The 23,518-nt window shown below is 42.5% G+C and overlaps 1 long non-coding RNA gene across 1 annotated transcript; it reads left to right on the top strand.

The window, feature by feature from the left end:
• The first annotated feature begins 13,730 nt into the window (after positions 1-13,730).
• Positions 13,731-21,459, top strand: LOC132346518 (uncharacterized). The gene is made up of 3 exons (XR_009496341.1): positions 13,731-13,907; positions 18,910-18,948; positions 21,036-21,459. It is a non-coding gene; the product is annotated as an uncharacterized lncRNA (long non-coding RNA).
• Positions 21,460-23,518: the final 2,059 nt, after the last annotated feature.

Here is a 23,518-nt window from a genome sequence, read left to right as displayed (position 1 = left end):
ATAGGTGACAAATCTAACAATATCTTCAAGAGAAGCATTATAAATGAAACTGGTTAGTTGGTATTTCCTGGAGAGGGGAGGTTCTGAAGAGCTCTGGTACCAGAGTTCTTTATGTTTCAGTGCAGAAAAGAATTCAGCGAGAGGAAAAGTGATGGGTAAGAAGTGATTTATTAGAATAGGATGCTTGTGAGTTTTACAAATGGGCAGGTGAGAGATGCCACACCCTGGGAACTTATTGGGCTACAGATTTGTAATCAAAGGAAAAATGGAGGGGTGGCAGGGAGAACTTCCTTGTCTTTCTTGAGTAGACATCATGCTGCCATCATCAGCTCCTCCTCCAAGCTGGGCAGGGGAGTTTTCTTGTCCCTTCATGGTCAAGTGTGTGTGTGTACTCAGCCATGTCTGACTCTTGGTGACCCCATGGACTGTAGCCCACCAGGCTCATGTGTTTATGGAATTTTCCAGGCAAGAATACTGGAGTGCGTTGTCGTTTCCTCCTCCAGGGGATCTTCCTGACCCAGGGATGAACCCATCCATGTCTCTTGTGTCTCCTGCATTGGCAGGTGGGTTCTTTACCACTGTACCACCTGGGACATGGTCAAGCTAGGTCCATGAATTATTGTTTTTTATGTGTGCAGAGAGTATGTCCTAGGGATCATTTACTTATTTATCTCACTGGGCAGGATATGGGTCTCCTGCCTCCACTGTTTTATTGTCTGGGGGCATGCCTCATGCTTCTGTCACATGGTTTTGTTGCTAAGCAAGCGTGCTTGGCTTTGTGGTTAAGTAATTCTGCTTTCTTGAATAATCATTAACTTACAGGGGTTTCCCATATACTTTGTACTTACAATCCCCTAGTGGGATAAACTATGTAATCACCTATTTTGTCTCTTTACTCTGTCTCTATCATAAACACTCAAGTTTTCAAACTGAAATGTCCTGGCACAATCACTTGCTTATCGTGGAATTTTGGACAAGCTACTTAATGCAAGGAGAGGGAAATGGCAACCCACTCCAGTATTCTTGCCTGGAGAATCCCATGGACAGAGGACCCTGGCAGGCTACAGTCCATGGGGTTGCAGAGAATCAGACATGAATGACCCGCATACACACACACTTAATGCTAAGCCTGTTTCCTTAACTCCAAAATGGAGATGATAATAGAATTTAACTCATCAGCCACAATGAGAATAAAAAAAAAAAAAAATGCAAAGGCAGGTGAATTGCTTACTACTATGCCTGACAGACAGTAACTGTGCAACGATGAGTGGCTTTACAGTGGCTATTTAGTGAAGCCAGACATAGTACCCGGGTGCTGGGAGTTCAGAGAACTACTGTTAGGAGAGAGGCTGGGACCTCCAAGGTGGAAACCATGGACTCTTTGGGGAAGGATAAGGGAAGGATAAAGGTGATGCCTCAGGCTAGGGAAGGAGAGCTTGACACTGATGAAGAGAAAGTCCAGAAAGGGAAAGGAAACTTGTCTTCATCCATTTCATAAAATTCTGTTTCCATAACAAGTAAGTCTACATAAGTATTGCCTGAAGAAACCAGCTGAGACCAGCATGGTCTGCTTCTATGTGGTGTTGCCACATGTTGCTGACCTGAGAAATACAGAGGCATCTGGCTAAGTAGAAAGGAGCTGTGCTTTCTTCATAATGAGGGAAACCTTCATAGTGAGGGGGCTGAGAGGAGATGGACCCCTTTCCTGTGTTCTGATATGGTGGCCACAGTGGAGAGGGATAGGGGGAACCCATGTCCTACTTGTGCTAAAGAAGCAGGAAACCAGCACCCTGAGAGACATGTGTATGTGTAGGCACAGGGTCCCTGGGCACTACTCTGGCCCTCAATGCCCCAGCATCCTTCAGGGCAAGGGCTCCATCATTGAACACCCAGGTCCATGAAAGCACAATCCAAGGGTGATCACTGTCACTGCAGCCCAAGAAGGATGTGTGGACCAGCACTGTCCTGAGGCTATGGACAATGTGAGTGAGATGACAGGATATAGGACTGTGATTGCTGTTTCCTTCTCGGGTTGCATCCCCAGGGAGGCAAGAAGGCTTAGGTCAGCCCACACACACGAGGGTGGCTTGGGAAGGATTAGAGTCAGGTTACTCCCCAAACTTTCATTCTTGAGCTACCCCAGGGGACTGTGGAAAAGTCTCCCTTCTTTCTGAAAGGTGACAAATGGGGTGGGGTAGAGACGAGTACAGATTAGATGGTTCAGAGTGGCCTGCCGAGAGAGGAAGGGCCTTTGGTAACCAGGTGGGGAAAGGCTGTGCTTGCCCAGAAAAGTCAGTAATTGACCTTGGAGGTGAGCAGACTTTGGGGAGGAAGAGGCAGTGTGGCCAGGACAAAGGATGACAAGCAGGTTCCTGCAGGGACCAGGAATCCACCAAGCCTGATGGCAGTGTGGTTACCCAAGGGCGAAAGAGCAGATAAAACCAAGAGGGGTCTTGGAATGCAGGAACAGAAAAACCAGACCCTTACCATCCTTCCCTCCCCTGTGTTGTAACTATTAATGGATTTCTGGTCCTCCTGAGCAGTATAACCTGTCTCCCCTCCTACCGCATGCTGCTGTTGCTGCTGCTGCTGCTAAGTTGCTTCAGTCATGTCTGACTCTTTGCAACCCCATGGACTGCAGCCTACCAGGCTCCTCCGCCCATGGGATTTTCCAGGCAAGAGTACTGGAGTGGGGTGCCATTGCCTTCTCTGTCCTACCCCATAGGAAGAAGATATTTGCCTTACTCTCCCCACCCCACCACCCAGTATATGTGCCTCATCCAATCAGCAAAAGACCCACAAGACCCCTATCTCACTCCTTGTGCCCTGGGTATAAAAGTGGACTAAGGACCCTTGTTCAGTGTCAGTTCTCCCTTGAGCTGGCCCACTGGTCTAACAGTCTCCCACTCTAATAAACTTTCCCTCTCAGTCCACCTCACATCTGGAAAATCTTTTCCAAGCTGCGCCCAGACCACAACAGGCAGCACCAACCCAAATTCATGTGGGGCTATGGCAGGATTGCTTAATTTTGAGTGATTCACCTGGAAAGAGGCTGTCAGTCCTGATCGCAGAGACCTCCAGGGATCCAGGGACCCTCTCAGAACACAATCTCGGAGAGCCCCGTTAGGCCAGTACAGCTTCTGCCTGGGAATCTGTGGGCTCCCTCATCTGTCCCCTAATGTAATGAGCAAGAAACTAAAAAGGACGCCTATACTCATATTGGGAGTACAGAAAGAAAGGGATGTTCTGAAGAGGTTAACAGAGCAGGTAAATGAATCCCCAGGAAAACAAAATGGAGAGAAGGTGGAGAGATCTGGAGATAAAAGGGGAAACCCTAAGTATGCTACTGCTAAGTCACTTCAGTCGTGTCCGACTCTGTGTGACCCCATAGACGGCAGCCAACCAGGCTCCGCCATCCCTGGGATTCTCCAGGCAAGAACACTGGAGTGGGTTGCCATTTCCTTCTCCAATGCATGAAAGTGAAAAGTGAAAGGGAAGTCGCTCAGTCGTGTCCGACTCTTAGTGACCCCATGGACTGCAGCCTACCAGGTTCCTCTGTCCGTGGGATTTTCCAGGCAAGAGTACTGGAGTGGGGTGCCATTGCCTTCTCCAACCCTAAGTATAAACTGGCAGAAAATCTGTACTGTGCTCCTTACGAAGCTGCTAACTGCCCACGGACACTCTATGGAAGATAATCAAAGTAATTTCATTATTATGGATGCTGGCACCCTCACAGAGTAACTAAATGAGGATGTTAAGACTGCCCAATAGGCACTTCCCTGGTGATCCAGTGATAAAGAATCTGCCTACCAGTGCAAGGACATGAGTTTGATCCCTGGTCCGGGAAGATTCCACAAGCAGTGAGGCAGCAAAGCCCGTGAGCCACAATTACTGAGCCTGTGAGCCCTAGAGCCTGTGCTCTGCAACAAAAGATGCCACTGCAGTAAGAAGCCCGCACACCGTAATGAGAGAGTAGCCCCTGCTTGTTGGGACAGGAGAAAGCCTGCCCTCTGGCAGCAATGAAGACCCAGCACAGTCAAACAAACAAACCGCTCAGTACCGTGTCCAAGGAATACACAGAGGTGCCTCATAAAGAGGAGATTTCAGTCAAGCTCAGATATGCCAGTTATGATTCCCAAAAGCCAATATGGGAGGTCAAAGAAATAGTCGTGCCTCCTTGATGAGACGATGCTGCTGGGAGGGGGACGCATCCAAACCTGTGAATATTTTTATCCATCTCAGAGCCACACTTAATCTGGAGAGGGCAATCATTAGACAACGGGCAGAGTCTGGAGAGAAGTACAGAGCGCTCAGTGGCAAATCTTAATCTGAACAATCAGGCTTTATTCATTTTCTGATCGCTCATCATGTTAACCTTTTATTATGCAAAACTGTTGATTCAATTGCACAATGTAAAAAAAAAAGTATTTGGGACAATTCACAAGCCATGTTTACGAGAGCAGCTAAAAGGGGAAGAAAAAAAAAGAAGAACCGGAAAGAATTTGCTGAAGAGGATTCTCAGGCTGTGCTCAGATGCTCAGTGGGAAGCTGAGCTGGTCATCCAGGAAGCTGACTCCGCCTACTCCAGTGTGCGTTAGAAAACTAGGAGCAGGCCAGGACTCCTCTGCTGCAGAAAAAGCAAGGCTTCCCTATCAGCAAACTGGGGCATTAAGGGTTTCCTGGAAGTGAACTCTCACTTGGTGTTGTTCAGTCGCTAAGATGTGTCCGACTCTTTGCAACCCCATGGACTGCAGCATGCCGGGCTTCCCTGTTCTTCACTGTCTCCTGGAGTTTGCTCAGACTCATGTCCACTGAGTCGGTGATGCCATCGGTGATGCTGTCAGTAGCAGTTCTCAAACTTAGGTGCACAAGATTCATTGGAGAGGGTAGGGGTGTGTTGAAAATGAGGATTTTCAGGCCTTACCCCAGAAATTCGTATTCAGTAGGTCTAGGGTGGGGCCAGAGAATCCACAGGTTTGATAAGCATCTCAGGAAATTGGGAGTTGATATTGAATACCTGGAGTAGCCTGGCTGGGGCTGGTACACTACTTAGAAGAACCAACACCCTCATCACATGCACACATGGTCCCTGCCGAGACACTGGTGGTATAAGAGGGGTCCTCTAGCCTTCTCTAGCCTTCATACCGTCAGGAGGTGGGATTGCCCTCCGTGAGCTCAGCCTGGGGCCCAATGAGTAGTAAGTCAGGATCGGTCCAGCAGGGGGCAGAGTAAACTTGTAGAGGGGATTTCAGGGAAAGTCATCAGCCTTTCCTGTCTGCACACCTCTGTTAACCAAATGATTCTCCACTCTTCCTATGCACTAGAATTACCTGGGAACATTTTAAAAATGTTTGTCCCTGGGCCCCACCCCTGATCAGTCAAGTCAGAATCTTGATTGAGTAAGGGTGCTCCTGGCAGTAATATATTTGAAAAGATTCTCAGGTGATTCTAGTGCGATTGAGAACCACAGGTTTCTTTCTCACCTCCTTGGTCCCCTCTCTCCTATTTCCCTCCGGGGTGGCGGCACTTCCTATGCAGTGCTCAGACCACACGGTCTGGCTGCCTGGAGGCCCCAGCTCTGCCGCCCCATCCAGGCCTGCTCTTTCTTGGAGACCCCATGCCTCTTCTACACATACTCCTCTCTTTGCTCTGGGCGGTGCCTGGGGAGGGTGCCAGCCTTCAGGAGTCCTAGAGGGAGAAGGCAATGGCACCCTACTCCAGTACTGTTGCCTGGAAAATCCCATGGACAGAGGAGCCTGGTGGGCTGCAGTCCATGGGGTCGCTAAGAGTCGGACATGACTGAGCGACTTCACTTTCACTTTTCACTTTCATGCATTGGAGAAGGAAATGGCAACCCACTCCAGTGTTCTTGCCTGGAGAATCCCAGGGACGGGGGAGCCTGGTTGGCTGCCATCTATGGGGTCGCACAGAGTCGGACATGACTGAATCGACTTAGCAGCAGCAGAGGGAAGTTGTGTAGTTCTGTATCCCCTTTGTTCACAGTGTGTGGATGACTAATGGTCTAATGGTCTTAGGGCAAGTTCCAGAGAGACAGACTCTGAGATTTACGTGCACAAGATTTATTGAGGAGTGTTGTTGGAATCAGTGCTTTCAAGGTAAGGGGATGAAGGAAAAAGGACAGGACAGAGAGAAGTTATGGACAGAAGTAAGTGGATAGAGGCCATCTCAGCAAAGGTCTCAGCAGACCTCATAGAGGGCAGATCTAGACTCTGGATGGCCCAGTGAGGGCAAGCCTCTTAAATACACCCCACATGGACCAGTGATGCTGCCTCTGAGGAGGGAGCGTGACCTTGGATAAGGTGTTTCTTTTCCGCCAAGGGCAATTCAGGGAAATGCCTGGAGAGGGACTCAACTGAGAGTCATTAATTGTTAACATGTCCAGCAGAAGGGGAAAGCCATTCAGGACCAGATGTCTCGGTCCTGAACCAGGATCTACCTGCCACATCACATCGTCCGCTGCACCAACTGTGTTTGTGCATGTGTGCACTCAGGAATGTCTCACTCTTTGTGACCCCGTGGACTGCAGTCTGCCAGGCTCCTGTGTCCATAGGATTTCCCAGGGAAGAATACTGGAGTGAGTTACCACAATTTAAAACATAAGAGTTTCTCTGACTGATTTGTTAAATCTGTGTTTATGCACCTGGGCTTCCAAATAACATTTCCATGCCTTGTCTCCCACCCTTGATTCAAGGTCCCTGAAGTGCCTCACCGGAATTGGGGAGGACTCAGGAGCTGCCATCTATGGGGTCGCACAGAGTCGGACACGACTGAAGCAGCAGCAGCAGCAGCAGCAGCAGCAGCAGGAGCACAACCTAGAAACCCTGGGATCCAGGATCCAGAAGTTCATCCAACACTCACCTCTGCTGCTGCTGCTACTGCTAAGTTGCTTCAGTCGTGTCCGACTCGGTGCGAACCCATAGATGGCAGCCAACCAGGCTCCGCCATCCCTGGGATTCTCCAGGCAAGAACACTGGAGTGGGTTGCCATTTCCTTCTCCAATGTATGAAAGTGAAAAGTGAAAGTGAAGTCGCTCAGTCGTGTCTGACTCTAGCGACCCCATGGACTGCAGCCTACCAGGCTCCTCCATCCATGGGATTTTCTAGGCAAGAGTACTGGAGTGGGGTGCCATTGCCTTTTCCGAACACTCACCTCACAGGAGTTGAAAATGCTCAGTAGAGGTTTCTCCTCCTGGGATATTTTGCCCTCTAGGAGTGCCATCAAAACTGGAACCAGGACCTTCCCTTCTCCACCTTGTTCTCCTCTTCCTTCTTTTCCAGTTAATAAACACAAAGTGTTATCTTTCAAGCTGTAAATCAATATAAAGGATTACAAAGAGATAAGAGCCTCATTCTTGAGAAATTTACTAAGGGGAAAAGTTCACCACTAGACAACCCTTACTATGGCAAGGCTATTTGGTTCAGATGGTAAAGAGACTATTTGCAATGCAGGAGACCCGGGTCCGATCCCTGAGTTGGCAAGATCCGCTGAGAAGGAAATGGCAACCCACTCCGTATTCTTGCCTGGAGAATTCCATGGACAGAGGAGGCTGGCAGGCTACAGTCTATGGGGTCACAAAGAGTCAGACATGACTGAGCAACTAACACTTTCATTTTCATGCAAAGGGTTAAGATTTTAAAGCAGAGACACCCTATTCCTGAGAAATGCTTATGTATTAGCAGATATAGAAAATAGTGAGTCTGGTTCACTGTTTAGATAAATCTTCCTTCCTCAGATAACCATACTGATCACAGTAGCACCTGCCAGCAGTTTAATCTTGACCCTGTAGGGACTTGTATAATTTGAAGGTGTGCTTTTTCCTGGCTGAACCTGAGATACAATTGGCTATGACATGGGCCCAAGAGAATTTCTCTTAGTTTCAAATTTTTAAGTGAGACTATACCTTCTAGGGTAGATCAGTGGTAAAGAATCTGCCTGCAATGCAGGAGCCCCAGGAGACACAGTTTTGGTTCCTTGATCAAGAAGATCCTCTGGGAACCCAGTATACCTCCAGTATTCTTGCCTGGAGAACCCCATGGACAGAGGAGCCAGACATGCCACAATTCAAGCGTTGCAAAGAGTTGGACCTGACTGAAGTGACTTATCATGCACACAAGTACCTTCTAGAAAATTTCATATCAAGGATTTTTTAAAGAGTTGTGATCTAAACCCTTCTGAAGGACTGAAGGAAACATTTTATTTTACTTTGTTATTTTATTTTATTTGAAAGGATTAAGTAAGATTTTGCTAGACTGAATTTGGATGTGGTTTGGAATCCTGCCTGTTATGATAGGGATAGAGTAGGCAGATTTCCCGACGGGCAACATTTCATTTCTGAAACTTGTTTTAAAATGTGTTTTTAATCTAGTTGGTTCCTCAGGAGAATAATATACAGACAGTTAGAATCAGATCAGATCAGATCAGTCGCTCAGTCGTGTCTGACTCTTTGCGACCCCATGAATCGCAGCATGCCAGGCCTCCCTGTCCATCACCATCTCCCGGAGTTCACTCAGACTCATGTCCATCGAGTAAGTGATGCCATCCAGCCATCTCATCCTCTGTCGTCCCCTTCTCCTCCTGCCCCCAATCCCTCCCAGCATCAGAGTCTTTTCCAATGAGTCAACTCTTCGCATGAGGTGGACAAAGTACTGGAGTTTCAGCTTTAGCATCATTCCTTCCAAAGAAATCCCAGGGCTGATCTCCTTCAGAATGGACTGGTTGGATCTCCTTGCAGTCCAAGGGACTCTCAAGAGTCTTCTCCAACACCACAGTTCAAAAACATCTGGTTAACTTGCAGACAATCTCCTTCTAAACGTCAGACTATCTGTTTTTATGATCATCCCATGTGTTTGGGATTGTCCATGTGTTTTCCATCTGAAAACTTTCAAAGCTGCTGCCTGAGGGTCAGGTTGCTAATTTAGAACACATCTAGGGGCTGTTATGATCTTCCTCAGGGGCTGGGTAGCTGGCAGACACCTCCCCCACTGTCTCTCATCACTTGTTCCAAATCACAAGTTTCTCTCAGAAAGGAGCTTGTGCACACATCTGCAACCACGCTTTTGCAGCTGTTGCCCAAGGTGCATATCCCCAGATTGCCTGGGTCTGATAGCCAGTGGGGCTTCCATTCACGAACGCCACAAGACTATACCCACCAAAGGAGTTTTTAACTGACTGTCCCCTCAGGGCTCGGCCCAGAGGAGACAGACAAAACGTTCATTTCCCAGCCTTCTCCTGAAAAGACCTCATCTCACGAGTTGCTGCCAAAGTGTCAGTCTTCTAAGTTATCACTTATCTAGGGGCTGGCTTTGATCCTCTCAGAGGATCAGGGAAGCTGGTGGACATCTCCACTGCTGTCTTCCTGTGGTCTGACCCAAATTGCCAGTATCTTCCTAAAGAGAGTGTGTACATACCTCCAGCCTCTACTTTTTGCAGCTGCTACCCAATGCATGGGTTCCTGCATCGCACGATTCTAATAGCCAAAGAGGCTTCCATTCATGAGCCCAATAGAGCTGTAGCAATCAAAGAAGCAGTGGCGAGTGGAGCACTTGCACCACAGCTACACACATGGGCCCAGTACAGAGGGAGCAGACAAAAGTGCCTGTCTTCCAGTTTCTCCCTGGAAGGGGCTTAAGTTCATACTCTCCCGGTTGCCGCCTGAGAATCTAACTTCTCACCAGCCTGCATCTAGGCATTAAATGCAGTCCTCTCCTTTGGGACACAGACAGGTCTTGGCACAGCCACTCTAGTACTGGGAGAGCAAAGATGGTGGCCTGGACAGTCACAGAGGTCTGAGAGACAAGCATGAGCTCAGCCCAGGCTGACTGATGGAATTTATCTCCTATAGGAGACCACTCTGTCAAGACTGGGAGAGGTGGCTGTTTTATCCTATGTGCAGAAACCAATACAGAGAGGCAAAAAAAATGAAGAATACAGGATATGTTCCAAACAAAATAAGATAAACCTCCAGAAATAGATCTTAATGAAATGGAGATAAGAGATTTATCTGATAGTTCAAAATAATGGTCATAAGGATGTTCACTGTGGTCAAAAAAGCAAAGTGGGAATTAAAAAAAAAAAAGTGTGAAAATGAAAGTCACTTGGTTGTGTTCAACGCTTTGTGACCCCATGGACTATACAGTCCATGGAATTCCCTGGGCCAGAATGCTGGAGTGAGTAGCCGTTTCCTTCTCCAGGGGATCTTCCTAACCCAGGGATTGAACCCAGGTCTCCTGCATTGCAGGCAGATTCTTACCAGCTGAACCACCAGGGAAGCCCAAGAGAGAGAGTATAAAAAAGTATAGAGCATACATTCACACAGCTGAAGAATATAATATCCAAATGAAAAAAATTCAATAGAGGGGGTTCAACAGTAGACTAGATCAAGTGGAAAAAAAAGATCAATGGAGTTTATCCCATCAGAGGAGCAAAGAGAAAGAATGAAAAGAGTGATGATAGCTTAAAGAACTTGTAAGACACATCAAGTGGACCAATTTATATATTATAGAGGTCCCAGAAGCAGAAGAGAAAGAGAAAGGGGCAGAAGGCTTACTAAAAGAAATAATGACTGCAAACTTCTTTCATTTGGGGAAAGAGACATTAAGACTCAGGAATACCATAAAGTATGAAAAAGATGAATCCAAAGAGACTCACACCACATTACATTATCACTATATAATCAAAAGTTAAAAACAAGAAGAGAATCTTATAAGCAGCAAGAGAAAAGCAACTTGTTATGTACTAGGGAATCCTCATAAAACTATCAGCGGATTTTTAGAGAAACTTTGTAGGACAGAAGATAATGGGAAAATATAATCAAGGTGCTGATAGAAAAAGAAAAAAAACCAAAACCCTGGTAACCAAGAATATTCTATCTGGCAAAACTGTCCTTCAGAATTGAAGGCAAGATAAAGAGTTTTCCACACAGTCAAAAGCTGAGGCTATTGATCGCAAGCAGACCAATTTTGCAAGAAATGCTAAGCTGAAATAAAAGGGCACTAATTAGTAACATGAAAACATATGAAAGTATAAAACTCACTGATAAGAGAAAACATATAGTTAAATTTAGAATATTCTAATGTTGCTGTTCAGTTGCTAAGTCGTGTCTGACTCTTTGCAACCCCATGGACTGCAGCACACCAAGCTTCCCTGTCCTTCACTATCTTCCAGAGTTTGCTCAAACTCATGTTCATTGAGTAAATGATGCTAGTGTTGTAATGGGGTGGGTAAGTCATACTAGCTCTAATGTGAAGACTAACATGCAAAAGTGCTAAATAACTATTACTATAATAATTTGTTATTACATACACTACATAAATGGAGAAAGAAATGGCACCCCACTTCAGTACTCTTGCCTGGAAAATCCCATGGACAGAGGGGCCTGGTGGGCTACAGTCCATGGGGTTGTGAAGAGTCAGACATGACTGAACGACTTTACTTTCACTTTTCACTTTCATGCATTGGAGAAGGAAATGGCAACCCACTCCAGTGTTCTTGCCTGGAGAATCCCAGGGACGGGGGAGCCTGGTTGGCTGCCGTCTATGGGGTCGCACAGAGTCAGACACAACTGAAGTGACTTAGCAGCAGCACACTAGTTAAAAGATGCAATTGTGACATCAAAAACACAGAATGGGAGGGGGTTAAAAATGTAGACCTTTCATATGTTAAGTTGTTATCAGCTTAAAATAGACTTTATAAATACAAGATGTTTTACGTAAACCTCCATGTAATTACAAAGCAAAAACTCGTATTGGATACATAAAAAAGTAAAGAGAAAGGAATCAAAGCATACTACAGCAACAAATCATCAACTCACAAAAGAAGAGAAAGAAAAGAGAAAAAAAGGAACAAAGGAATTACAAAACACCAAAAATGAACAAAATGGCAATAGTAAGTCAATGCATAGCAATAATCCATTTAAATATAAAGAGACTAAATTCTCCTATCAAAAAACACAGAGTGCCCAAGCAAAGAAAATAACAAGACCAAAACACATGCTGCTTACAAGACACTCATTTTAGCTTAAGGGACACAGTGGACTGAACATGACAACAATATTCCACGCAAATGGAGACCAAAAGAAAGCAGAATTAGCTATACTCATATTAGACAAAACAGACTTTAAACCAAAGACAGTAAAAAGAAATAAAGAAGTCCATTATATAATAATAAAGGGGTTAATTCACCAAGAAGATATAACATTAGTAAATATGCATTCAACAGAGGAGCACTTACATATATAAATATTAAATGACCCAAAGAAAGAAATAGAAATATACTAATAGTGGGAAACTTCAATCCCTCACTTTCATCAATGAGTAGATCATCTGACAGAAAATTAATAAGGAAATATTGGACTTAACATGTTAGATCAGATGAACTTAAGAAACATTTATGGGACATCCCATCCAAAAGCAACAGAATGCACATTCGTCTCATGCACGCACAGAACATTCTCCAGTATAGATCACATATTAGAGCACAAAAAAGGCTTAATAAATTTAAGATTGAAATCATATCAAGCATATTTTCTGACCACAATAGTATGAAACTAGAAACCAATTATAAGAACAAAATTGAAAAATTCACAAGTATGTGGAGATTAAACAACATGCTCCTCAATACCCAATGCATCAAAGATGAAAACAAAAGAGAAATGAAAAATCTTGGTGTTAGCTGAAACTATTGTGATAATCATTTCATGATACATATAAAGCAAATCATCAAGCTGTATGCCTTAAACATATACAATGATATGTTAATTATTCTTTAAGAAAACTGGAAAAAAAGAAAAGTGACTGTAAAACAAATTAAAATGGAAACAGAACATACCAAAAGTAGTGAGATACAGCAAGAGCAGTTCTAAGAGGGAAGTATATAGTGATAAATATCTACATTAAGAAGGAAGAAAGATCTCAAATAAGCAAACTAAGTTTGTACCTCAAGGAATTAGAAAAGGAAGAACAAACTAATCCTGAAGTTAGGAGAAGGAAGAAAAAAAAAAGGCCAGAGTGGAATAACGAAAGAGTGGAAATAAATGAGAGTAAAAAGACAATAGAAAAGATCATTGAAACTAAAATCTATTGTTTTGAAAAGATGAACAAAATTGACAAAACTTTAAGTACACTTACCAAGAAATAAAAGAGGACTAGAATAAAATTTTAAATGAAAGAGGAGACATTACAATTGATACCACAGAAATACAAAGGAGTATAAGAGACAACTATGAATAATTATATGCCAACAAATGGAAAACATAGGAGAAATTGATAAATTTCAGAAACATAAAACTTTCTAAGGTTTAATCATAAACAAATAGGATATATGAACAGATCAATTATAAGTAAGGAGATTGAATCGGTAATCAAAACCTCCCAACAAACAACAGTCCAGGGCCAAATTGCTTCACCAGTGAATTCTACCATTTAAAGAATACCAACCCCAACCAGTAATCCTGAAGAACCTGAAGTTGAAGGGTTCTATGAAGACCTACAAGACCTTTTAGAACTAACACCCAAAAAAGATGTCCTTTTCATTATAGGGGACTGGAATGCAAAAGTAGGAAGTCAAGAAATACCTGACGTAACAGGCAAATTTGGCCTTGGAATACGGAATGAAGCAGGGCAAAGGCTAATAGAGTTTTGCCAAGAGAATGCACTGGTCATAACAAACACCCTCTTCCAACAACACAAGAGAAGATTCTACACATGGACATCACCAGATGGTCAACACCAAAATCAGATTGATTATATTCTTTGCAGCCAAAGATGGAGAAGCTCCATACAATCAGCAAAAACAAGACCGGGAGCTGACTGTGGCTCAGATCATGAGCTCCTTATTGCCAAATTCAGACTTAAATTGAAGAAAGTAGGGAAAACCACTAGACCATTCAGGTATGACCTAAATAAAATCCCTTATGATTATACAGTGGAAGTGAGAAATAGATTTAAGGGACTAGATCTGAAAGATAGAGTGCTTGATGAACTATGGACTAAGGTTCGTGACATTGTACAGGAGACAGGGATCAAGACCATCCCCATGGAAAAGAAATGCAAAAAAACAAAATGGCTCTCTGAGGAGGCCTTACAAATAGCTGTGAAAAGAAGAGAAGCGAAAAGCAAAGGAGAAAAAGAAAGATATAAGCATCTGAATGCAGAGTTCCAAAGAATAGCAAGGAGAGATAAGAAAGCCTTCCTCAGCGATCAATGCAAAGAAATAGAGGAAAACAACAGAAAGGGAAAGACCAGAGATCTCTTCAAGAAAATTAGAGATACCAAGGGAACATTTCATGCAAAGATGGGCTCAATAAAGGACAGAAATGGTATGGACCTAACAGAAGCAGAAGATATTAAAAGAGGTGGCAAGAATACACAGAAGAACTGTACAAAAAAGATCTTCACGACCAAGATAATCATGATGGTATGATCACTCACCTAGAGCCAGACATCCTGGAATGTGAAGTCAAGTGGACCTTAGAAAGCATCACTATGAACAAAGCTAATGGAGGTGATGGAATTCCAGTTGAGCTATTTCAAATCCTGAAAGATGATGCTGTGAAAGTGCTTCACTCAATATGCTAGCAAATTTGGAAAACTCAGCAGTGGCCACAGGACTGGAAAAGGCCAGTTTTCATTCCAATCCCAAAGAAAGGAAATGCCAAAGAATGCTCAAACTACCGCACAATTGCACTTATTTCACACGCTAGTAAAGTAATGCTCAAAATTCTCCAAGCCAGGCTTCAGCAGTATGTGAACCGTGAACTTCGAGATGTTCAAGCTGGTTTTAGAAAAGACAGAGGAACCAGAGATCAAATTGCCAACATCCGCTGGATCATCAAAAAAGCAAAAGAGTTCCAGGAAAACATCTATTTCTGCTTTATTGACAATGCCAAAGCCTTTGACTGTGTGGATCACAATAAACTGTGGAAAATTCTGAAAGAGATGGGAATACCAGACCACCTGACCTGCCTCTTGAGAAACCTGTATGCAGGTCAGGAAGCAACAGTTAGAACTGGACATGGAAAACAGACTGGTTCCAAATAGGAAAAGGAGTCCGTCAAGGCTGTATATTGTCACCCTGCTTATTTAACTTCTATGCAGAGTACATCATGAGAAACGCTGGGCTGGAAGAAGCACAAGCTGGAATCAAGATTGCCAGGAGAAATATCAATAACCTCAGATATGCAGATGACACCGCCCTTATGGCAGAAAGTGAAGAGGAACTCAAAAGCCTCTTGATGAAAGTGAAAGTGGAGAGTGAAAAAGTTGGCTTAAAGCTCAACATTCAGAAAATGAAGATCATGGCATCCGGTCCCACCACTTCATGGGAAATAAATGGGGAAACAGTGGAAACTGTCAGACTTTATTTTTCTGGGCTCCAAAATCACTGCAGATGGTGATTGCAGCCATGAAATTAAAAGACGCTTACTCCTTGGAAGGAAAGTTATGACCAACCTAGATAGCATATTGAAAAGCAGAGACATTACTTTGCTAACAAAGGTCCGTCTAGTCAAGGCTATGATTTTTCCAGTGGTCATGTATGGATGTGAGAGTTGGACTGTGAAGAAAGCTGAGTACCGAAGAATCGATGCCTTTGAACTGTGGTGTTGGAGAAGAGTCTTGAGAGTCCCTTGGACTGCAAGGAGATCCAACCAGTCCATTCTAAAGGAGATCAGCCCTGGGATTTCTTTGGAAGGAATGATGCTAAAGCTGAAACTCCAGTACTTTGGCCACCTCATGCGAAAAGTTGACTCATTGGAAAAGACTCTGATGCTGGGAGGGACTAGGGGCAGGAGGAGAAGGGGGCAACAGAGGATGAGATGGCTGGATGGCATCACCGACTCGATGGACATGAGTTTGAATGAACTCCGGGAGATGGTGATGGACAGGGAGGCCTGGCATGCTGCGATTCATGGGGTCGCAGAGTTGGACACGACTGAGCGACTGAACTGAACTGAATCCTTCTCACAATGTTTCGAAAAACAGAAGAAAAGGGAACATTTCCAAACTCATTTTACAAGGCCAGCATTAAAATGTAAACAGATTATCTCTGAATGGTGGTGCTATGAATAATTTTCATTTTCTTTTACAGTCATTTCCAAATCATTCATAAAGCATGTATATTAGTCTTAAAATTAAGGAAGATATTTTAAAACCATTTTTGCCACTATGAAAAACTATATGGTAGATCCTCAAAATTTTAAATATAAAATTACCATATGATCCAGTAATTTCATTCTAGGTACATGCCCAAAAGAATTGAAAGCAAGGCCTCAAGCAGAAGTTAGCACACCCATATTCACAGCATTATTTGACAACAGTCAAAAGTGGAAGCAACCCAAGTATATATTGATGGAAGAATGGATAAACAGAATGTAGTATAAACATACAACTGAATAATACTCATCCTTAAAAGGAAGGAATCTGTCACTTGTTACAACATGAATGAACCTTGAGGACATTGTGCTAAGTGAAATAAGCCAGTCACAGGAGGACAAATACTGTACATTTCCACTGATATGAGGAAACTCAACTAGTGAAATTCATAGAAACAGAAAACAAAATGCTGGTTACCTAGAACTAGGGGAGAGGGCTATGGGGGAATTGCTCTTTAATGGGCACAGAGTTGCAGTTTTGCAAGATGAAAAGAGTTCTGGAGTTGGATGGTGGCGATGGTTGCACAGTCATGTGAATGTATGCAACATCACTGAATTGCATACTTAAAGTTAAAATGGTAAATTTCACGTTGTATTTTGTTGGTTAGTCGCTAAGTCATGTCTGACTCTTTTGCAACCCCATGGGTTGTAGCCCACTGGGCTCTTCTGTCCATGGGATTTCCCAGGCAAGAATATTGGAGTGGGTTGCCGTTTCCATCTCCAGAGGATCTTCTCGACCCAGGGATCTAAACTGTGTCTCCTATATTGGCAGGCAGATTCTTTACTACTGAGCCACCAGGGAAGCCCCCCATGTTTTTTATATATATATATATATATATATGTATATTTATTTAATATATTTATATATATATTTTAACCACAATTTTTAAATGTTTATTTTCATCTGACTTGAATTAAAATCCAGATAATGCCAGGTCCTTCCTAGATAAAGTGATAAAGTTAGTGATAAAGTTGGAAGGCAGGGGGCCACATGGGCCTCGATATCACAGCTAAACTGTGATGTCAGAGGAGTCATGGAAAAGAGACATGGAGAGTATGGAACTGCAGGAGAGCCAGTCTGGCAGTCACGCTCAGGATGAACTAAGTGGGGGGAGGAGGAGGAGAGAAGTAAGCCAAAAGTCATCCAAAGCCTCATGTTCTGGATGCTCTGCATATGCCTCTGCATTGATCTAAAGAGAGAAAGGCCAAGAGAGACTCACCCAGGGTCCCAAAGGCAGCAGGTGGCAGATCCCTGGCTTGAGCTCAGATGTCATGGATTCTACATCTCAACTTTTTTCTTTACACCATGCTTCTTCTTACATATATTATAAGTGAAAGAAACGATAAGGAATGGGGGAAGAGGAGAAGAGGACATGGGAATAAGAAGAAAGCAGGGAAAAAGAGAAAAGAAAGGAAATGCCAGGAGAAAGGAAGAGGAACATCAAAGCTGCAAACAAGAGCAAACTTTTAAATAAGGCCCTGAGTCTGCATTGAACTTTTGACAATGATGGTTTGTCAGCATGGTGACTGATTCGTAATTATTTATGGGATTTTAGCAACTCTCTGTGTAACTGTCTCAGAGCAGTTGCAGAGCTGTTAATCCCGAATGTTTATTACCCACCATTCAATAAATAGCTTAATAAATCTAAAGAAGTCCAATTTATGGGGATGGTTATAGCATGCTATTCAAATTCCAAACAGTTACAATAAAACCACATCTATTAATGGTAATGCACTTTTAAAAATTTGATATTGGAGGATGCTGGAGCTTGGCATCCCTTTGAGCTATTCCTTGCTCTGTGTTTGAGCCATGAGAGTCAGAGCAGGACAGAGGTCAGAGGCTTTCGCTGGGTTGCTATCTGCCAAGGCGATGGAGTGAGATGGGTCATGGGCTTATCAATGTCCATAATCTAGGGATCTGGGTTCTGAGTGACAGTGACATGTCAAGGCTGTGTGGCTGTGTGAGCCATTCAGGGCTCACCTCTGACCCTGCTGTGGTAGAGAGTGCCAGAGCCCAGGTTGGGTGGGCTTTGGGTATCTTCTAGAAGGTGAGTGATTTGGGAAGAGCCAGGAGTGACGACTTCTCTCCTCACAGATCCTGTCAAGATCAGAGACTTCTCTGCTCATTTCCAGGAGCCTGATGCAGCCGCACAGAGGGCTATGCATAGAATATAAAGGAGGGAAACACACACACACACACACACACACACACGATGGCCCCATGGCCTATGGATTTCCTTTCACTCCCTGACACTTTCCCTTACACTGTCTCCCATTAGGGAGGCATCTGAAAGAAGGTGGTATAAAGAGGGAGCAGACAGAGAGTCAAGTGGGAAAGATACTGTCCTTAAGAAAGTGGATCTGGCCTTGGCCTTGGCTCTTTGCCATATGGCCTTAGACAAGTCACTCCAACTGTGGGCCCTCAGTTTCCCTTTTCAGTTCTGACATTCTGTGGGTCTATACTTCAATAAAACGGAATGGCGGGTGAACTAAAGAGACAGACAGAAGAAGTGCTCCACAGAGGAGGAGCCCCGTGTGAACTGGGGACAAGATTTTATATCATTTATAACCTCACGCCTGTTAGAATAGCTATCATCAAGAAAGATAAGGGATAACAAATGCTGGCAAGGATGTGGAGAAAAGGAAACTCTTGTGTGCTGTGGGTGGGATTGTAAACTGGTACAGCCACTGTGGAAAACAGCATGGATGAGCCTCAAAAAATTTTCCATCTGTCCCCATAGGAATGCATGAAGCCATTCAGAAAAGAATGAAGACGACGAGTAAGTACACGGATGAAACTTGTTTAGAAGCAGCTAAGTGAAGCAGTTTAAAATATATGCTTAGGGAGAATGCAGTCCATGGGGTCGCTAAGAGTCGGACACGACTGAGCGACTTCCCTTTAACTTTTCACTTTCACGCATTGGAGAAGGAAATGGCAACCCACTCCAGTGTTCTTGCCTGGAGAATCCCAGGGACGGGGGAGCCAGCTATGGGGTCGCACAGAGTCGGACATGACTGAAGCGACTTAGCAGCAGCAGGGAGAATGCTGCCCTACAATCAAAGGAGGGAAGAAGCAAAAAGATGAAGGGGTTTTACAGGAGAAATGCTACTTGAAGGCCAAATAAGACCTGGGGGAAAGGAGGGTCACTGAATAATTCAGTAGCAAGAAGGCTGTTGGAGATTTTGGGTTAAGCCATTTTATTGAAATGATGGGAGCAGAATGTATTATGTAAAAGATTATGAGGAATCATATGTACAGAAAGTAGAAAAAGCAAATATATAAAACACCGTGATAGAGTATTCCAGCAAACAAGGACTTTGAATGATTGGATATTACAGTCATGGCTTTCATTGATTCATTCAATAAATAGTTTTCAAGCTGATAATACTTTCCAGGTACTGAACTGGGAGTCATTAGAGAACACAGTAAAATATAATTTCTGCCTTCAAGGTGCTCCTAGTCTTATAAAGAGGCAGATGCAAACACTGTACAAAATTAACAGTGAAGATATATACAGGCAGAGGTGGAGCTCAGAAGAAGAAAAATTTTTTTTCTATCTGGTGGAGAAGCTGGGGATACTTCCTACCGAGATGTCATAAAGCTGGATTTTGAAAGATTAAAAGGAGCTTGCCAGGTGGAAGAAGATGGGAAGTTCATTCCACAGAACTGGGATAAAATGCAATAAAATAAAGGCAAGGAAGAGAATGTATTTGGGAATTCAGGCAACTAGGTATTGTTGAAGCCTGAATTGTGTTGAAGAATGCCAACCGATGGGGCCAAGAGGTAAATAGATACTAGATGATAAGTGACTTTAGGTGCCATGCTTTATGCTAAGAAGCTGGTCTTATCTTTTACCCCGTATAGGTAGAGATAAAACATATAAGCAAGGAAGAACCAGAATTGAAAGATCTCTTTGATTTTAACTTTTGTCTTTATTGATTCTTTTCTTCCTGATTGCTTGGTTTATTTCACTGTTATAGTTTAAAGTGAGCCCTTGGTTCCTTTATTTTTCAGTGTTCTTTAATAACTAAGTACTGCTTTTATAGCATCTTGTATTATTTTGTATGAAGTGTTATATTTTTCACTCGTATATAGCTAGGAAGTGATTTCTTTTTAAATTTCCTCTTTGAAATCAGTGAAATGGAAATTTTAAAATGGAAAGGATAAATAAATCCAAAATCTGATTTTCTTAAAAAGAAAAACAATAAAACAGATATACCTCTTGCAAGTCTCATTAACGGGGAGAAAAATAAAGCGTAAACATAGACAAGATTGGAAATAAAAAGGAGACATGGCACTGCTACGTCCTTGAACTTTACACCAGCAATATTTAAAACAGTAAATGTATTAATTCTAGGTAAAACACTCCCCATTTGAATTGATTTCAGAGGAAATGAAAATCTTGATTTGCTCAATTACTGGAGAAGAAATAGACAAACTGATTAGTGAATTATATTTTAAAAAATCACTAGGAGATTTTATGTAACTTAAGAAAGGTAATTTCCATTTAACTGTTTCAGATGATAAAAAAGAAACTTGATGAAGACAACAAGGAATACAAACTATATCCCAATATTGCTTATAAGCATAGGTACAAAATTCAAATGTAAATATTAGCAAATAGAATCTGGCAATGGTCTAAAGAAAAATATATTGTGATTAAGCAAGTTTTATACTAAAGGTAGTCCCATATGAGAGTATCTATTAAAACAATTCATTACATCATTATATCGATATATACAATTATACAAATAAATTGAATATGTATGTTGTTTGCACAAAACCATGATGTATATCTTTGAATGTATTATGTACATGCATAATATATACACATTTATATTATATATGGTATTTATCTATCTCCAGGTCTCCTGGCTTGCAGGCAGATTCTTTACCATCTGAGCCACCAGGGAAGCCCCATACATTAACCTAGAAGACTACAGTCTAAGGTTGAGGAGACTTTGCTAATGAACAGTGGACGCCTGGAGTAAATAAAGTGTAGACATATTTAACTGCATACAAATTTAAAAAGCAAACCTTTACAGAAAATATACATTAATATGACTTTTTATGGGGAAAAAAGATGTTACAAAGACATCAGTGAAAATGACAGAGTAAGAACCTTCAAAAATTCACTCCTCCATAAAGGCAATAATAACACTAGCAAAAATGTTTGGAACAAACTTTTTCAGAACTCTGAAAATTAACCAAAGGGTTGAAGAAATCCAAGGGGCATTTATACAAGAAAAGTGGCTGAATTGTGATAAAAACAGTGGACACATGACTTTTTAGCTTGTCCTACTTTCATCTCCCTCTCACCAGCTCTGCAGTAGCCCTGAAGGTCAATAGCTCACAATCTCTGTGAAAACCAGCAGCCTGGCAGCCACCAGGGCATCGACTTAGAAAATAACTAAAAAATATAGATAGTAAAAGAAGTGACAAAGGACTTAATTAAGGTATACTACTAGGAAATATTTAACACAAATGACACAATAATGGAGGACTGGAGTAACAAAAAAGGACTGGAGTAACAAAAAAGACATGTAAAAACAAATAGCATAAAGGCAAATGTAAATAATACCTCTTTAGTAATTGCATTAAATGCAAACAGATTTAGCGTTAAATATAATTATTAAACTCCAATCAAAAGGCAGAGACTGGCAGAATCCATAAAATATAATCCCACCATATGCTGCCTACAACAGACTCACTTTAGATTCAAAGACATACATAGGTTGAAAGTGTAAGGATGGAAAAGATATATCATCACACAAACAGTAATCAAAAGAGAGCTGGAATAGCTATACAGAGATACGTGTCTTATTGTGCTTCACTTAATTGCACTTTGCAGATGCTGCATTTTTTACAAATCAAAGGTTAGCGGCAACCCTGCATTGAGTATGTCTATTGGCATCATTTTTCCAATAGCATTTGCTCACTTTGTGTATGTTTTACCTTTTGGTAATACTTGCAGCACTTCAAACTTCTATTGTTATATTTGTTATGGTAACCTGTGATCAGTGATCTTTGATGTTACCATTGTAATTGTTTTCGGGTACCATGGACTGTTCCCATGTAAGATGGCAAACTTAATTGATTGCTGAAATGACAGTAAAGGGTTTAGGATATTACATAAACTTAGTTGATAAAGCAGCAGCAGGGTTTCAGAGGATTGACTCCAATTTTGAAAGAAGTCCTACTGTAAGTAAAATGTTGTTAAACAGCATCTCATGCTACAGAGAAATCATTCATGAAAGGAGAAGGTATTCATGAAGGCAAGTCAATCAATACAGCAAACCTCACCGCTGTCTTATCAGTATTTTAAGAAATTGCCACAGTCACCCACCCTTTAGCAACCACCACTCTGATCAGCAAGTAGCCATCAACACTGAAGCAAGACCTTCCATCAGCAAAAAGATTATGATTTACTGAAGGCTCAGATGATGTTTAGCATTTTTTAGTAATAAAGTATTTTTAAATTAAGATATGTACATTTTTAGACATAAATCTGTCACACACTTAATAGGCTGCTGCTGCTGCTGCTGCTGCTGCTGCTAAATCACTTCAGTCGTGTCTGACTCTGTGCGACCCCATAGACGGCAGCCCACCAGGCTCTGCCGTCCCTGGGATTTTCCAGGCAAGAACACTGGAGTGGGTTGCCATTTCCTCCTCCAATTCATGAAAGTGAAAAGTGAAAGTGAAGTCGCTCAGTCGTGTCTGGACTCTTCGCAACCCCATAGACTGAAGCCTACCAGGCTCCTCTGTCCATGGGATTTTCCAGGCAAGAATGCTGGAGTGGGTTCCCATTGCCTTCTCCATTTAATAGGCTACAGTATACTATAAAAATAACTTTTATATGCAATGGAAAACCAAAAAAATTGTGTGACTCATATTACTGGGATATTTGCTTTGTTGTGGTAGCCTGCAACCAATCCTGAAATATCTCTGAGGTGTACCTATACCTTTTAATTTTTTTAAAACTTCAGTCAGTCAGTTCAGTTGCTCAGTCATGACTGACTCTTTGCAACTTCATGGACCGCAGCATGCCAGCCTTCCCTTAAAACTTAATGTTATTTTATTCTTTTTGGCCACACCACACAGCTTGTGGCAACTTTCCTGACCAGGGATTTAACCCGGGCCATCACAGTGAAAGCCCCAAATTCTAACCACTATGCCCCAAGAGAAGTCTGAGGTGTGTCTGTACCAATATCAAAAAATAGACTTTAAAACAAAAATTGTTACAAGAGACAATGAAGGACATTGAAATATAAATACATATGCACCTAACAACAGAGTTCCCAAATGCATGAAGCAAAATATATGACAAATTGAAGGGAAAAGTAGACACT

Source organism: Bos taurus, chromosome 11 (genome assembly GCF_002263795.3).
Source record: "Bos taurus isolate L1 Dominette 01449 registration number 42190680 breed Hereford chromosome 11, ARS-UCD2.0, whole genome shotgun sequence".
Classification (NCBI taxonomy): Eukaryota; Metazoa; Chordata; class Mammalia; order Artiodactyla; family Bovidae; genus Bos; species Bos taurus.
Note: the sequence above shows the minus strand (reverse complement) of the source record. Positions and strands in the feature narration are given on the sequence as shown.